The sequence below is a fragment of the Coenobita brevimanus genome, chromosome 94 (assembly GCF_032717465.1).
Source record: "Coenobita brevimanus isolate Jiangsu-jjx chromosome 94, ASM3271746v2, whole genome shotgun sequence".
In the NCBI taxonomy this organism is placed as follows: Eukaryota; Metazoa; Arthropoda; class Malacostraca; order Decapoda; family Coenobitidae; genus Coenobita; species Coenobita brevimanus.
In genome coordinates, this window is record NC_137047.1 from 10,338,498 (window position 1) to 10,352,735 (window position 14,238).

At 42.7% G+C, this 14,238-nt stretch overlaps 2 non-coding genes across 2 annotated transcripts; both read right to left on the minus strand.

Annotated features, from left to right (window-relative positions):
• Window positions 1-2,011: 2,011 nt before the first annotated feature.
• TRNAC-ACA (transfer RNA cysteine (anticodon ACA)) lies at window positions 2,012-2,083 on the minus strand. The gene has a single exon. It is a non-coding gene; the product is annotated as a tRNA-Cys (tRNA).
• A 2,953-nt stretch (window positions 2,084-5,036) lies between these two features.
• On the minus strand, window positions 5,037-5,109 carry TRNAF-GAA (transfer RNA phenylalanine (anticodon GAA)). Its single transcript has one exon. It is a non-coding gene; the product is annotated as a tRNA-Phe (tRNA).
• Between the last annotated feature and the right edge of the window lie 9,129 nt (window positions 5,110-14,238).

The window sequence follows — 14,238 nt, forward strand, 5'->3', positions numbered from 1 at the left end:
CACCTATTGCGATACTGCTTACAGATAAGCCACAACCAACAGTACAAACCTTCTCCACTTAAGACAGGACACCTCTGGCCTAGCGCACAGACAAAGAACTACACTCAGACAAAGGACTGTCCACAACAGCAACAACAACAACAACAACAACAAATGCCAGTTACACTTCCTGCCGGTCCTATCAAGTAAAACAAAGGGCACCCTAAGAAGGAAACCGACAAAAAAAAAAAAAAAACGTAAAACTATGATCTCCGGTACCACATTATCAAACGAGGAATTTATATATCTATCTGTTTTCATTCAATCCTTTACTGTCCCATCATATGCGTATAGGCGGGGTATTTAGTTCGGATATTTAAAGCAAGAGTGATCCGTCGTTTTTCGCCTGAGTAGTATTATGTGAGAAATATACACCAATCACTTCTCGGATGTATACCCTTATGGGCCACATTCGGTTGGGGAGCCTTATTCCATTAGATCATCAGGCGTTCATTTGGTTATCCGGTTTCCACCCAAAGTCGTAACTGGCTTCCTGCGCCACAACAAACCATTAGGCTTGATACTCGGTGCAGATACCTGAATGAAATACTCCGTCATGTGAGTGGATGATGGGCGTTCATACCAACAACAACAAGCACTGTCCTTCTCATACAAGCTGCAAACGCAAATACCATACGTAAGCCTAGAGCTAAGTTCATAACAGCAGACATGGAAATAACGCACACAGCAACAATCACTAAAGATAATGTGCACGTCAGCCCAACACGAAACAGTGAATATAAAATTATACATACGCCGATCAAAGGAAATATTAAAAATTATGCATATGGAAGAAACTAATATTCAAACATACACAAACCCTTCCACAAACCAGTAGCTATATGAAACAATACAAAACGTTTTACTTTTCGGAAGCGTGTACCACAGATACTATGTGGACGAGCCACCTTATCTAAGAAAAAATAACAATGCCAGCAACTTGAACTATACCTCTCTTTCTATCAGTGTATCTATCTATCTGTCTGTTTGTCTACCTGTCTGCCTGTCTGTCTGTCTCTCTGTCTGTCTGTCAGTCCAGAAATTTAAGGCAAAGGGGTCAGTTACTCGCCCCTTCCCGGCAAAGACGTCCAACCATCCCAAAGACATAAACCCTTATAACACACATCCAGCTGGAGCGCCGTCCTCTGAGTATCAGGTGTTCATTTACTGGTTATATGGTTACCACCCAGTATAGTGAATGGTTTTCTGGAGTGCAGGATATTGAGTGAATTGTTTCTCTGAGGTCTGCTACAAAGGGTCAGTGGACGGTGATCGACCCCAACAAGTATCATCTCCATGCTGACATCAGTAAGTACAAGTTAACCTCCTAAAAATAAATAAATAAAACAAAAAACACTAATGAGCAACCTACCACAACTTACCTCCAAATCACAACTTCCTTTCCCCCCCCCAAAAAAAAAAATAAAATAAAATAAAAATAAAAATACTTTAACTTTTCTGTGCACCCAAACTTGCACCCATTTTCAACTCGTTTTCCAGGTAGAGTTATTCATTCCCGGGTGGCAGCACGCTAAGGCCTCTCTGTTCCCTCCATGCATACCATTTCCCCTGGCGGGTTCATTAGCGTTCCTGAGTCTCCGGAAAGTATTCATAAATATTTTGAGCTGAATAATCCAAGGAACAAACCAGCCATACCAGCAACAGAAGATAACATGTGGCTGCAATTACAAAGGGGGTGACGAACGAGCCAATACGGCGGAAGGTGTTAAAGTTTACTATGCTACCTCAAGTCCTGATGGGGCAAAGCGGTCTGACAGTAGGTCTTAAGTGCCGTACACAGTTCAGATGGTAGAAAATACACACACACACACACACACAGTTGTCTCTACACGCACACAGTTCCTGCAATACTTATTCACCTACACACAACTTACACGCATACGTGTTTCCATCATCAGCATATCTAACAACGCTGATAACGCGTCTTACTGTTGATGACAAAACACTCGACAGGGGGCGCCCGGGTTTGAACCGGGGACCTCTCGATCTGTAGTCGAATGCTCTACCACTGAGCTACACCCCCAACACATTAGAAATGGCGCATCAGAGCACGTGTTTGTTCCTGCGGTAGAGTGGTTCACCCGGAGACTCCATCATCGCCCTTATCTCTCAGCGGAGTGCATGACCTCACTCACTTATGTGACTGCGACAGTTACAAGGCGATATATGAACTATTTTTGTTGCTTATGGACGTGAACGAAGCGGAAGAGGGAGACCGAGGGTGAGACAGGGGAATGGAGTGGAGGTACGCGAGTGGATGAGTGAGCTGGAGAATGGGCAGACTGATGACGGAGGACAGAATGACACGGAGGTGATTCGTCTGTGGCCACCCTTGCCAGGATTAAGGCGTCTGGGTATAGAGAAATACACACAGACAGACAGACGGGTATATAAACAGAGATATAAACAGATAGACAGATGGGTAAATACAGAGACAGATAGACAAGCAGAACTCCCTTGTATCTCCAGTGCAGGTCTGAATACTTCTAAGAACACCTTGACTTGTATATTGACAACACCGAAGTCCCACCCTTATCAGCCACTACCCAATACAGGAATTTGTTAACTTCAACTTAACGAAATACAAAATACAAATCGACTTCCGAAGATCCCGTCCACACACACACACACACACACACAGTACCAGCAGGAGTAAGATCGGTGGCCTCTCCTCACCTACACTCCTCCAGTCATGAACATACACCGCATAAACCACCACGCTAAATTACCACCATCTATACACACCACAAAGCATTTACACCATTATGCATATGCACTACTACTATGAATAAACACCGGCATGCATAATTATACCATCAAGCATACATACCGTCATCCATATATACCATCATGCATAACAATACCACCTCGCATACATACCACAATGCATATACCCCAACCATACATATACATCACCAGGCATAAACTGTACACCGTCATGCATACACATACTTCATCACGCATATACATCAATCATAAATTAAACCACCATACATTTACTAAACACTGCCGCGCTAATGCACCACCACGCACATACACACCACCATCTTACACACCATCAAGCATACACAACACAAACAAACACGCATAAAAATCTCAAACCATACATAAACACCACCATTCACATACCGTCATGTACAGTGGTGACATGTAGAGGTGTATGATGTGTAGGAGGACTGCTGGGCCTCGATACCAGGCTGTGAAGCCTATGCCCAGAGTCGGACCAAAAAAAAAAAAAAATCATTCATATTCACTGTCATGCATATACACTGCCTTTCATATACTGTACACAGTCATGCATACACGCCACTCCATATGTATATCGTCATGCATATACAAAGCCATGCATTCACAGCAACATACATATATACGTACGAGTGGGAGAGTCGGCTGAGAGGCTTTTAGAAATTGATAATGGAAGGGGGTATGTGTGTGTGTATGTGTGTGGGTGTAACAGGATATAGGTAATCCTGTATATGTATGTGTGTGTATGTGTGTGTGTGTGTGTGTGTGTGTGTGTGTGTGTGTGTGTGTGTGTGTGTGTACAGAACTGTGTTGGTGTGTGGGAAAGTGCACATATATGAAGTGTGTTGCTGGGATGAGAATGAAGGGCGATTCCAGAGTCGAAAATAAAGAAAAAAATACTTCTCCCCCACTACGGCCATACCATCCAACCTGCAACCTTCACTTTCTCAAGGTATGCTCCCTCCGCCCTGCCCTTGCACCCATCGTCATCCCAGTCCGTCCCACCCACGCCTCTCCGCCCATTTCATTTTCCTGACCCACTACGTCGAATAATTAAGAACATCACAACGTGTATACCGCCCCTCGTACTACGCCCATCTTCACAGTGAATACTCGTCCCCGTCCTCCTTCACCACCCACTACCATCCCAGTCCACCCCGCCCACTCTTCTATGCCCACCCCGTACTTTGTCTGCTCCTCTATCGCATACTCAAGTTCTAAGTGACCATGAATGAAACGAAATGCGATTAACCACACTACATTAGATCCTGATTACTCATTCAAGAAGCTTAGGCCTATTTCAATTATACTGATGATTTACATTTCTATTATTCTTGTTTGTATGGATGTTTTTACTTCCTCTGTTCACTTTCTGTAAAAAAAAAAAAAAAGGGGGGGGGATTAGCCTTACAAGAACGCCCTAATGGTGAAGGAGTTAATGAGGGCCACATATAATCATCTCCAATTAGAAAAGTCTTTCTTGAACAGAATAAAATCGTGTGACGGTAACAAAAATAAAATACAGATTGACTACATCCACGAGCTAATGGAGTTAAGTCTAACGAGAGTGTTTACAGTACAACTTCTGGGGAACACGCATAAAACCAAACAAAACCACACTGGGTACAATGACAATATGGAGACAGGAAGAGCCAGATCCATCGTACAGCTGACAGGAGTGACAACTGAAGTGACTGAGCGGAAGCAAGGAAAAAAAAAAAAGTTAAATGGCGAGGCTGACAACGTGAAGTGATAAGAGTTATAGAGATAACAGATCACGGTGCAACTTCTATACATTCCCCGTTAGACATATGGATAAACACACATATACTGTATACTTTTCACTTATTTACTTACCGTACTTGCACAGTGTCCGGCACTGGGAAAATGAGAAGCCTTTAAAAAAATGAAAAATAGTCTCTGTTACTGAGGAATATAACATTATCCTCCTACACACAACATACTATTATTAACACTTCACGGATGTTATTACAGAACGTTCTTACTGCAGTAATAACCCACTTTCAACATACGTATAACTATTCCAGGAACGTTTTTTATCATAATGCCATCACACACACAAACTAATTTCAAGGAAGTAGAATAAGTAGTCTGAAGCTGTTCAATTAACAAGAGATACCAGGATTCGAATGGGGGAACTTTTTCTAACGCTCTTATCCCTTTGGTGAGTGAGAATTGGCCTCGTTTATAACCAATACGCAAACAAAACCTGCCCAGACCCGGGATCGAACCGGGGACCTTTAGATCTTCAGTCTAACGCTCTCCCAACTGAGCTATCTAGGCACGCCAAAGAAGGGGAACTCAGCTAATATACATGATTTAATATATAAGTACTTATTCTTTGTATTTCCCTGAACTCAGTTATATTATCTCTTGCTGGTGAAGGTGTGGGGAAGTGAGGGGCGTGCTTCGACACCTGCCACACACCATCACCGTCACTGCACGCCGGGAGGGGCTAAATTATCGACACATCCGCCCGCCTCAGCATCTATAATAGTATGCCCTCACCGTGAGAAAACTAGCACGGGCAGACACGCACATACTCCTCCATAAAAACACGAATGCACCGACGGCTAAAAGTAGGAGTAAGTACTTACTATAAAACATACACACACACACACACACGTCTCTCATACGTACTACCCTAAACCAGATTTTCAACACCCCCATAACCCTCTTCCACACCACTCACACCTTCACACCATCCAAACCTACACTCATACCTACACTACTCACACCATCGGCACTTACACCCAAATATATCCACACCACCCACACCCTGAATACCCACACCTACACCAATATCCACACATCAAAACCCAAATCTCTCGAAACAATTTTGTCTCTTTTCTTTTTTCATTCTTTCTCGCCCCACTCTTTTTATTCTTTTCAATGTTTTTCTTTTTCACTTAGCTTTCGGCACTGACTAACTCGTCCTCACTTGATTTGGCTCGTCACTGTGCATTCGTCACGCCGACTGTTTCAGCTGTGTAAATCTATCCATCTGTTTTACCTATCGGTCAGTGTGTTCTCTTTTTCGTAACTACCTATCTACCTATTTTTTACTCGTCTATATGTTTCTCCTAATATGTCTTTATCTGCATCCTGTCTATATTTTCATCTCTGTCACAGTCTACCTCGCTATGATTAACTGCATATCTAACCATATTTCTCACTTTTCATATTTCTTCTTATCCCAGTTTAATTCTATTTCATTCCCTTTATCATTACTCCTATATCGCAATACCTTTCATTATCTGATCCATTTATCTACCTGCCTCTCTACCTTTGCCTCTGCCTCTCTGTCTGTTTCCCTGTCATCATCTCTTTCCACTTGTCACTTTCTTCTTCTGTCCTCTTCTCCGTCCCTCTATCTCTGTCGCCCTGCCTCTCTATATCCGTCTGTCTCAACAAATGTAGCTATTTCCCTCTCTCTGTCCATTTATCTTCCTCTCTCTTTCTCATCATCTGTCCATCTATTTATATACCTATATCTATCCATTCATCTATCTACCTATCTATCTAGGTAATCTCTCTCTCTCTCTACACTTTTATTTCTGTCAATCTTCTACCTGTTTATCTAATTCTATCCTCGCTATAGCTATATACTTATTCTATTAATCTCCTGTCTATCTATCTACCTCTATCTATCTATCTATCTCGCCCCTCTCCATCTAAAAGGACGTCACATGGTCAAGTACGAAAAACTATCAGTTTCGTGTCGGGCCAGGAAGGAAAAAATAAATATATAGAAAGAGATTTCAGGACGAAAAATATATATATATACTTCAGGATATTTTTTCGGGGGGATGGGGAGGTGAGGGGGAGGTGGGAGAGATGGAGAGAAGGGAGAGGGGAGGGAGAGGGGGAAGAGAGAGAGGGAGGAAGGGGAGGGAAGAGGGGAAGAATGATGGGAGAAAAAGTTATGGGGAAGAGGGAGAGAGGGGAGAAAGGAAGGAAGGGAGGATGAGGGAGGAAAGGGGAGAAGGGAAGGGATGGGAGGAAGCTGAAGGAGAGAAAGGAAGGAATAGGAGGAAGAGGGAGAAGAGAAGAGAAAGGAAGGGAAAAGGGAAAGGAGGAAGAAGGAAATGGGAGGAAGGAGAGGGGGGAAAGGAAAAGGGACGGGGGTAGGGGGAGGAAGGTGAACGGGGAGACAGGAAATGAAAGGGGAGAGAGAAAAGGGTGACAAGGGGGAATAATGATAGGTTATGGAATGAAGAATAAGATTAGGGGTGAAGAAAGAAATAATGGCATTGGGGTTATGACAGGGGAGGAAGGGTAATAGGGGAGGGAGGGAAAGGGAGAGAGGGGCTGGGCATGGGGGGGAGGGAGAGAGGGGTTGGGCGGGCGGGAGAGGGGACGAGTGGAAGGGAGAAGGGGAAGGGGATGAAGGGATGGGAGGAAGGAGAGGGAAAGAGGGGAACGGAGGAGAAAGAGAGGAAGAGGGGAACGGAGGAGAAAGAGAGGAAGAGGGAAGTGAAGGGAGGGGAGAGAGGGAGAGGACGAGGGAAGGGAGAGATAGGGACTGGGAGTGGGGGCGAGGGGAGGAGGGGTTGGGAGTGAGGGAAAGGGGAAGAAGGGCTGGGAGTGGGGAAGAGGGGCAGAGGGGGAGGAGGGAGAGGGGAAAGATATGGAAGAAAAATTCTGACAGGTTCGACCCCGTGGCATGCTTTATAAATTTTGACCATACCTATAAATATTTTACTGTATTAACTGAAGCTGCATACCTTCTCACACAATAAGTAAGCATTGTTTTAGCAAGCCACAAAAATCTATCCGATATATTTAACAATTCTTTTGATAATAAGTTGGAGTGTATCATCCCATAATCCATCACACATATTTAATAATTCTTTTTACAATAATACATAATTATGATGGTATGTACCGTACGCATACATTTAAATAAGAATTGTTTTAATGCCACCTTAAAGACAAAACATAAGAAATAGTGTGTAAAATTTCTTTCAGTAATGTGACAAAATACTTGTTTTCTATATTTATCAGAAAGAACGCTGACAGGATGCACCTCAACTCATGCACACGATGACCCCTTTTGAACCTTCTTCTGGCTACCATAGGGTGATTTTATTCGGCTCAGGAAAGATTTATTGAAACTTGAGAGTCTAACTACAGAAATCAATAATCCCATCAGCAGTAAGTCTTTTCTTTCTTAAGTAAACGGTCTGGAGGTATCAAGAAGAGACTGAGGCAACACAGTAATGAAAAGACAGTGGCCAGTTAGAAGAATAAATTTTCCTCTCTCATACACCGACGCTCGATAAAAGTGAATGGAAATTTTTATGATGTTTTCAATCATTCGTGTGTGTGTGTGTGTGTGTGTGTGTGTGTGTGTGTGTGTGTGTGTGTGTGTGTGTGTGTGTGTGTGTGTGTGTGTGTGTGTGTGTGTGACTCGTTGCTTATTTCCACAAAACCTGAAGGCAATGAAAAAGACAAGGTGTAATGGGAAACCGATCAGGGAGTAAACACAGCCACTAAAATATTCATGAGATATAAACCTTCCTCTCCCTTACCAAAACCATTCCCCTCCCTCACCAAAACATACCCCTGCCTCCTTCCACCGCTAGCACGGACAGTAAATACCATAAAATAAATGACTACGTTACTTTAAAATTGAGATATTCGTATTAGTGTAAAAAATGTTGTCGTTAAGCATAGTCTCAAACCCATTACATTCTCCAAATGTTCAACGTTAATGCCAAGTCATGCGTACTTTTTTCATTTACAGAGATGGTATGCAGAGTCAGAGATATAACTTCGCCAGTATTTCGCAGCGTCTACTTTAGCCTTAGGGCATGTCCGTCACTTTCTTCCCTGCAGCATCGTGTCAGACAGTATAATCCATCATGCCTCTCACACCTTAGATATATTAGCCAGTAAAGAAAAATGAGTAACAAAGAGGCGAAGAACAGGGTGAACCTTTCCTCAGGGATCGTACCTTCACCACTCTGGTTGTGCTGAGTCTACTACGGTTCCCCTAAAGCAAACTGTGTAAGGAAAATCACGGAAATCCTGGCAACTGTGCGACAATCCTTGCCAGAGCCGCTGCTACAGTACCGGTTCGCAATTATAGCAGGCTTCCCGACGGCATCCATCAATAGTGACAGCATCAATTAGTTACCTGCTCCTCCTCCATGTTCCTTCACCCCACCCCCACAACCTACCCCTTACCTTCTCAATATCCCCCCTACTTACACTTCTCTAATTGATTATTCCTCATCTCAACCTCTTACCTCTTCTTTATCCCCATCTCTTACCCCCCATCATCCCCTTTACTTCCCTTTTCTTATCCCCTTAATCTTCACCTCTTACCTCTCCTTTTTCTCCCCCATCCTTCGACTGTCCATTCACCATCCTCTCTCAGCCACTTTCACATCCCTCCTACCTCCTCCTTTCCCCCCTTCCTCCCCCTCAACCTCCTTTACCTCACCGTTCTCCAGCTCCCTCCCCCTCAACCTCCTTCACCTCATCCTTCGCCCTTTCCTTCCCCTCAAGTCAATACACCTACTTTACTAGCACACCTTCACCTTTCCCTATCCTCTTGTCACCTCTTTCCTACTTCACCTTTCCCCCTACTCTTTACCCCCCTCCACCTCTATTACCCCCTCAAACTCACCATTCCCCTTAACCCCCTCCTCTTTACCGCTCTCTTGGCCTTCACCTCTTCTACCTAACCCTTTCATCAATCTCTCTGTATCAATCCCCCCAGCCTCATGCTACCCACGTCATTCTCATCATCCCTGCTCCCTTGTCTTCCCTCTCATAATTAATATTGTAGGAAGCCTTAAGCCTGTCCTCTCCATCCTACTCAGCTGTATTCATCATTATCCTTATCAGATTAAGCCTATCTTCCTCCCGTCTCTTCCTTGTATCATCATTATAATCATCATTGCAATCATAATCTCGTCATTTGTCATTATCACTATCGTCATCATTATCACCATCATCACTATCATCAATATCATTATCAACATCATCACTGTATCATCGTCACCACCATTATTATCGTCAACAGAAGCCATCAAATTACATGCTATAGTGTTTGAACAAAAATGTGAAAATAAGTTTACAATTCTCAAAAAATCCTATTTAAAAATACAGTAAAACATATAGCCAATACATTGTAAAACGTGTAAGCGGGGAGCATAGCGTAGGATTAACAAGCCTAAAAGATTAAACAAGCTCTCTCTCTCTCTCTCTCTCTCTCTCTCTCTCACACACACACACACACAAACTCGTATACCTTCACACACACATCAAACCCACTTTCAGACGAATTTCGAACCTATGTGCAGGGTGGCGTGTGTGTGGGAGGGTGTCTTGGCGCAGGAGGGGACGCGTGAGGCCTGTCCTGAGTCAGCCATTCTCTGTTAGCTCTGGACAGGAAGACGAGAGGGGCGGGATGGGAGGGATAAGGGTCACAGATCATATGACATGGCAGACATATAATCACACTGTTTCACCTTGGTCAAGCACGAAAAAGTCTCAGGAAATATTACATTTTGAAAGAGTACAAAGTACAAATGAAAGCAAGCAGCAACAGACCTGTCGTCCCTTTCGAGACTGTTAGCTACAGGATAAATTATAACTTGGCAACTGGTGTATGAGTCAAAGACAAGGATAGAAAAGCATGAATATTCCTCCTCACCCAGCAAACCCTCCAGCTGAAGCCAGCAGCAGAATGTAAAGACCAAATTGCAATTCTGAGAAACTATCAAGAATTTCATTGGAAAGAATGAATGAAATACTATATTCTAAACTAAGTCTGCAGACATACAGTACAGTCATTTCTTAGCTTAACGGGAAACATACTATACCAATATAACACGACAGACGTAAGAAGAAAAATTATAGTTTACTGTTCAGTTGACATTACTCCTAGTAACTTAACTAGTTTTTAAATGAAAATTATCAAGTAGTTAAAAAATATATCGGTATGGAACGCATTACAATAGAATGGCGAAAAGATACGAACCAATCCTTTCTCCCCCCCCCCCATAATCTCATCCACATACAATCTCCTGGTCAGTAGCTCACTTTCCATTTGCTCCACATCGAACATGATCTCGGGATACATACAAGTTGCATAACTGCTCCTGAGTAATAGCAGCCGTTGTTGTTGTTGTTGTTTTCCCAGGTTCATCTCAATATGAACTCGGTGGACTACTGCAGTTCATCCTCCTCCTTTCGGGGATCAGGGAGAGACCTGAGGGACTTTTACATACTCGTATATCGGTGCCACCAAGGGCAGGCGTCCCTCTGCAGCACCGTGTGAGTATACAAGTCACCCCTTAAAATACATAATGATTCCCGTCCGCCCAACCTGCCTCAACAGCTTCTCATAAGGTGGAGGTGGAAGAAAATTGGGACTGAGCCTCACACCACCATACCACACCACACAAAGCCAAGTAACACCACAACACAATACACCACGCCACGCTACATCACACCATACCACACTACACCATGACACACCACACCGTACCACACAATATCACACCATACCATGCTGCACCACACATCACATCATACCACACTACGCCATATTACATCATACCACACTATGTCACATCACATCATACCACACTATGTCACATCACATCATACCACACTACGTCACATTACATCATACCACACATTTCATCATACCACACACTACGTACCCCACAACACACCACGCCACACATCACGTCATACCGGTAACACAGTACACCACACCGCAACTCAAATATCACACCAATATCCCGCAGTTACGACAATGCGAGGTTATGTATAGGCAAACGTGGTATAAAAAGAGGAAGAAACAAACTCTCACCATCGTCAGCCATGAGGTGGACGAGTCTAAGGGCGTGAGAATCGAACAAACACTACAAGAATGAAGCCGTAAAAAAAAAAATGTTACTAAATAAACAGAATACATAATCAAAGCGTAAGTACATCATCAATCGGCATTAACTTCCTATTTCTGATCTCGTTATCAATGGGGGTGAGTAATGGAATCTACTCAAATATTTAGATGAAACATTTTGAAAAGTATACTGTACATATAGACACATCCCCCAAAAACAAATGATCCCTTCAGCTCAACCTGACCCCTCAGCTCTAGAAAGAACGAAACAAAATGCAAAAGTACAAAATAATGTAGCATAAATGCAAGAACACACGCCAAAAAAGTAAATGCACATGTACAAGAATCATTAATCCAGGATAAACCCCCAAGTAAAGAAGTAACTGAAAAAATAAGAAGAGAAAAAACAAGTAAGCCTCAAAAGTATATATACAGTATATAATATGATCCCTCCAGCCCAACCCGTCTTCCCAGCTCATAACGCGTGAAGGAAAATGGGATCCCTCACCTCATCCCATCACCTCATATCCCGCCACCCCGACAGAAAAAGGGTTTAGGCACGTACTCACCTCCGGGTCTGTTATGATTGGGCCATCGACCGTCTCGGAGAAGCCATGGGGGATGGGGTGATGATCCGCCTTGAGGGTACAGGGTGTTACTGTAGCCTGAGTTACCGAAGTAGTAGTACTGGAAGAACACAACAAAATATGAGTGAGATTGGGGAGGCTGAGGGATACTGGTGAGTTTAGGGTGTTACTGCAGCCAAAACAACAGAACAGATTGCACAGGAAGAACAAAACAGACAAGGATCTGTGGGGAAAATAGAACAGGAACTAAGGAAAAACAGCAAAAAAAGAAATTACAAAAATTTGGCTGGCAACTAAAAACACACCCTAAATCGTATCGTTTCGCTTTGTTTCCTGTATAAAAGTTTCAATATGCTTGCATGCGTCGGCCTTGGTCACCAACGGCGGCTCTCCACGTTGTACGATCTCTTCCTCACGCAACCCTACCCCCATTTATATATATATATATTTATATATATATATATATATATATATATATATATATATATATATATATATATATATATATATGCTGAAAAAATAAAATACCTAGGCTAGCCTAATTTATGATTATGAGCATTATTATTATTATTATTATTATTATTATTATTATTATTATTATTATTGTAGCCTACTCTTTAACTTTTCATTTTGATATTATTCACCGAACAAGCACCAATTAGTACTCCGGCAAAATGATATACAGATCTACTTACTTTTGCTACAGACCAGTAAAGAACTACGGTAAACAATCATAAATTTCATTAACTGTTATACTGATCAACTTATTGGCTTGGTGGGCCCTCTTGTCCATCCACACAGAGAATTAGTAACTGTTAGATTGTTCTTGAGTGCTCTGTACTGTTCGTTAACACTTCTGTCAACAGCTCCCTGTTCAGTCACAGCTCTATTATCTCGCTATAGCAAACATCCATTACTGCATGGATTATCAACTGCCACATTTTCATCCTAGGTGCAAAGGTCTCTTCACCACCCGCTCCTTAAGCACCATGTCAAATATCAGTAATCTGTGTTGCTGCGCACACTCTTCACTTCCTATAACTCTGACATCCCTCATCAATCTCTTATCTGTCATCCTAACCAAGAAGTAGTCAGTCTAGCTTTTTTTTTTCCCCCCTCCAAGACTCATATGTTATCAACCTACACTCTCTACTAAAATGCGTGTTGCACACAATCATGTTCAATGTCTCCCCAATTTCGAGTATCCTTTCCCCTTCCCCTTCCACATATACAGTATATGAAAAAAGCAGCCTACAGCCGGGACTCTACGCTTCTGATGAGGCAATAATGGCTGAAACAGCAAAACAGCATGAACGGAATGGAAAGAAAAAATACACGAACAAGATCACGTAATACTGAGCAAGAACACAATAGGATGTCAAAATATGAACACACACACACACACACACACACACACACACACACACACAAGAAGGTCTCGATGTCATTGTCCTTCAGTTGTTTTGATCTCATGTGAGGATTTTGAAACTGAACAGCTCTGCGTCACCTCATACTTTGTCGGTCAGGGGGCACTGGACCATGAAACAGAATTACTGAAAGAAAGGTGACAGAGGAATAGAGAAAAGGAAGAGAAAGAGTGGAGAGGAGGAGGAAGAGGAGGAGGAGGAAAAAAGAAAACGGATGGACATGAGGAGAGGAGAGGAGACGAGGAAGAGGAGAAGGAAAGGCAAGGTGGACCTGGAAGAAAAGACAAATGAACCTGGAAGAAATGAAAAGAGAAGGGGAGAGAAGAAAATGAAGAGACAAGAGCAAAAAAAAAAAAAAATCCACAAAATACGATGAAACAAGTATATGGTCTCTGTCCAAGCCTTCCAGTTGTTTAGATCTCCAGAGAGGCTCTTCAAAGCTAAACAACTCTGCTAACTTCTTCCCTTGTAAGTCAGGAGAGCACTGGAGTGGAGAAAAAGTCGCCTGTGTACTGTTATATGTTCTATC